A 4,147-nucleotide genomic window follows, 5' to 3' on the forward strand; every position below is an offset into this window, starting at 1 on the left:
GGCCACTTTCCGAATCTTCTTTCGTCAAACTAGTTTCTGTCTGAGAGATTTGGCCCCAGCGGTGCCCTCTCCCTGACACACTGTTCCCAGAGGTGTGCAGCTCTTGCTCCCTCTTGTCAATCTGCTACCAGCAGATGTCACCATGTGGAGGCCTTCCAGACCCTCCTCTCCTGTGACTCCCTAGCCCTCCCTACTACACTGTGCTGGTAACTGGAGTATAATATCTGCTCTGTTCTTTCACACGTCTTGCTTTCAAGGTGTTCTCCATCAGAACAGCAGAAACAACTTGGCCATTTGCAGACTGCACTGGGGCCCACCAACTCACCTGGCACAGGCTGAGTGCTCAGAGCATAGTTGCTGAAAGAAGAAATGGGAAGGTCTTGGGGCCCTGCCTTCCATCCTTGTCACCATGTCCATTCCTGAGCCCGTTATGCTAGCACTGGGATGGGCAATGTGAGAGGCTAGAATGGATATCAAGTGGCCAAGATGTACTCGGCTGCTTAGTGCCTTTTCCAGGTTGAATGCGCTTGGGCGGATGTCAATGTGTGATGCAAAGATCATCATACCTGGTGCCCACTCCCATGGGTCCACCTACATGTCTGTTCCCCAGGACTAATTGTCATAAATCTTCTTCCTCCCAGTCCCTGACCAACGAGCCAAATCATCTACCACTGCCACGAGCCAATGTATATTCTTTCCTCAGGCTGCTTTTCTTTCCATACCACCTGAAAGAATTGAAAGAATTTTGAAATGCTTGAAAGAATTTCCCGTCGCTGCATTCTATCAAGACTACCCTGAACGGGGCTGTAGTATATCTGCAGCCACTTTCCATCCTGCAGCCACATCCAAGCCCATTCAGCCATGAACCAACCTGTCTTTTCCCTCCTCTGTCGCATGGAGCAATATTGGGTCTTCTGCTCGTCCTCTCTGAAGCTCCTCTGGCCCGTTCATGGGGACTTGCGAGGGAGCCCGTGCACCACACACAGAGTGGCCCCTAGCACCTGCCTCTGCCCACGTGCCAGGGCTGACTCAGGAGCTCAGGCTCCCACCTTACCCCCTTTCAGCCTCGGCCATCCCTCTTGGAAGGACTTTGTGCTCTGCACACATTGCAGAGATACAGGAGGGCACAGGAAAGAAAACCCACTGACCTAAAGAAGCTCCTAAACTATTGACCTCCTTCCATCCTGCCTCCATATTCCCTGGAAGAGAAGAAGAGGAGAGGCCTGCAGGTGTGGACAAAGCCCTGCCCTGGCTGTTTATCTTCCCGGCAATAAAAAGGCCTCCTCGCTGCGGCCAAACTGTTGCTGAAAATTCTGTTTTCAGTGGTGAAACAGATAACTTTGGTCAAATGGCCTGCTGGCGCCGTTTGTCAGGGTGGTCCGTGGACAAGTGGCCTCAGCATCCGCGGAGAGCGTGTTGGAAATGCAGAGTCTCAGGTCCCTCCCAGTGTTACTGAATCAGAATCTGTATTTTCACGAGATCCCCAGGGGATCCAGGCCTAAGACGATGTCTCAAAAACCACTGTTGAATGTTCCCCAAAGAGAAAGCTAATCGGCACCTTGATATACCAAATGGGGAAGGCACGGTTGTTTCCTGGGCCTTTTTGGCAATTTCTAGCATTCTAGAATTCCATAAAGGGTTGATTCCCCAGTGGACATGGTGGGAGTTGTTGTGCAGGAAAGGAAAGAACACCATACCTGCTGGGAAATGGAGCAAGGACGGAAGCTATGCATGGGCCCAACAGCAAGAGCTCCAACGCGCCAAGGCTGATCCCCTGCTCTAGAGCTCTCTGCTGTTCTTATGCTAGATCCCTTTGTGTCAGGTGATGGGATGGGAGATTGTTCTTGCTTTTGGAGCTGGCCTGTCTTGCTGTAACCGGTCCTCTAAGATTCACTTTTGTTGTATCCCAAAGTTTTGGGACGCTTGTCTTGTCATTGTTTTTGGATTCCATGTAATTTTTTTTCCTATTTTGAATTCCTGGTTGACCCACTCATTTCTCGGGAGCGTGTTCTTTCACCTCCTTGTGTTCATGGTCTTTCCAGGTTTTTCTCTTGTGGTTGATTTCTAGTCCATACCATTGTGGTCAGAAAAGATGTATGCCATGACTTCCATCTTTTTGAATTAGTAGAGACTTGTTCGGTAGCCTAATATGTGATCTGCTCTGGAGGACGTTCCATGTGCAATCGAAAGGAATGAGTATGTGCTGTTGGAGGATGGAATGTTCTGCATGCGTCTGTTAAAACCAGTGCATCACCCAAAGCCACTGTTTCCTTGTTGATTTTCAGTTTGGATCATGTGTCCATTAATAGAAGGGGGGTGTTAGATCCCCTACTGTATTGTATTACAGTCAATTAGTTGCCTGCTTTTTGTTATTAACTGTTTTATGTATTTGGGTCCTCCTATGATGGGTGTCTAAAAATTTAAAATTGTTCTATCTTCTTGTTGCATTGTCTCCATGATTGGGACACAGTGTCCTTCTTTGTGAGTCACTACTCTTTTTTTTTTTATATTCTGTTTTGTCTGATAGAAGTATTCATACCCCTGCTTTGTTTTGGCAACCAGTTGCATGCGAGATGCTTCTCATCTGCTCACTTTCAATGTGCAGGGGACCCAGTAGGTCTGGGGGCTCAGGCTGAGTACCTAATTTCGGACAAGTCAGTGTAAGTGTGCAAACTGAGACTGAGTGTGTAAACTGTTGAATATTAGTGACAATGGAATATTACTCAGCCATCAAAAAGAACGATTTCTCAACATTTGCTGCAACATAGACGGGACTGGAGGAGATAATGCTAAGTCAAGTCAAACAGAGAAGGAAAATTATCATATGGTTTCACTCATTTATGGAACATAAGAAGTAGGAAGATCAGTAGGAGAAGAAAGGGAAGAAGAAAGGGGGGGTAAACAGAAGGGGGAATGAACCACAAGAGACTATGGACACTGGGAAACAAACTGAGGGCTTCAGAGAGGAGGGGAGTGGGGGATTGGGATAGGCTGGTGTTGGGTATTAAGGAGGGCACCTATTGCATGGTACACTGGGTGTTAGACGCAAGTAATGAGTCATGGAACTTTACATCAAAAACTAGGGAAGTACTGTATGCTGACTAACATAATAAAAAAAAATATTATAAAAGAAATAGAGATGATGGACTTCAGAAAACATGGACCTAAAAGTCACGACGGACAGCAAGGAGAGTGTGGGGTTTCTCTGGTCAAGGATATGGCCCATTATCCTGGCAAGAAAGAGCCCATCCCTGATCCATCAGATGCCAGCCAGGGAACAGTAGCTATTGTGCATCTGACGCAGAGCCTGGGGCCTGGAGGGAACTGCTGCTTCAGAAGAACCGCATAAGGAGATGCACGAAGGCTGGAAATCCTGGCTCCTAGGTCAGCATAGATGTTCATGGAACCAGGCTCAGGTGTGCCCTTTAAGGTACCCCTCCCATCTTTTCCCAACACACAAAACAAGCAGGAAAGGGAATCCAGAGATCACTGACAAGAATCCCAGAAAGATTACAAACTTGGTAAATGGCCAACGGGGAGACTGAGGCTGGAAAGTCCTGCCTGCCCTGAGTCCATCTGCAAATTATCTTCCTCTGGCTTTGTCCCCTTCACACGCAGGATTTGATCTCCTTCCGTGTTTTTCCCCACTAGGTGCTGATGCAGTTCCAGAGATTGAACTACAATACGACAAGTTCCAAATACAGGGGCAATACAAAACCAAACACAAAACCAAAAAAGCATCTCAACGGAAGAAGCAGGACACAGTCTTCCTGGCCTTAGAGCGGAGAAAGGCAACCCCAGTCCTGGGGCAGGAAGGAGTTCTGGGGCGTACAAGTCTTAAAGACTCCCACTTTCAGTGGTTGTTGCTATTCCTGGGAAAGTCCCTGCAACCTCTAAATCTCAGGAGTTCTGAGGGGCTGTCTCTGCTGTTTGCCCAAATTCATTGACTGAAATGGACCCGTGCTCTGAGTAAGGGGGATTTGGGGGTGCCCTCCAGTGGCTAGGGAGAAGGGCTGGCACTTCTCCTTCCTCCCACATACAGTAGCTGATGACTCTGGAAGATTTCCTAGGTCAGGAACGAATATGAGAGTCTGTGCAAGTTTTCCATTACTGTAGGAAATAAAAGACCCAAACCACACACATGGGC

Source organism: Ursus arctos, unplaced genomic scaffold (assembly GCF_023065955.2).
Source record: "Ursus arctos isolate Adak ecotype North America unplaced genomic scaffold, UrsArc2.0 scaffold_16, whole genome shotgun sequence".
Taxonomy (NCBI): domain Eukaryota; kingdom Metazoa; phylum Chordata; class Mammalia; order Carnivora; family Ursidae; genus Ursus; species Ursus arctos.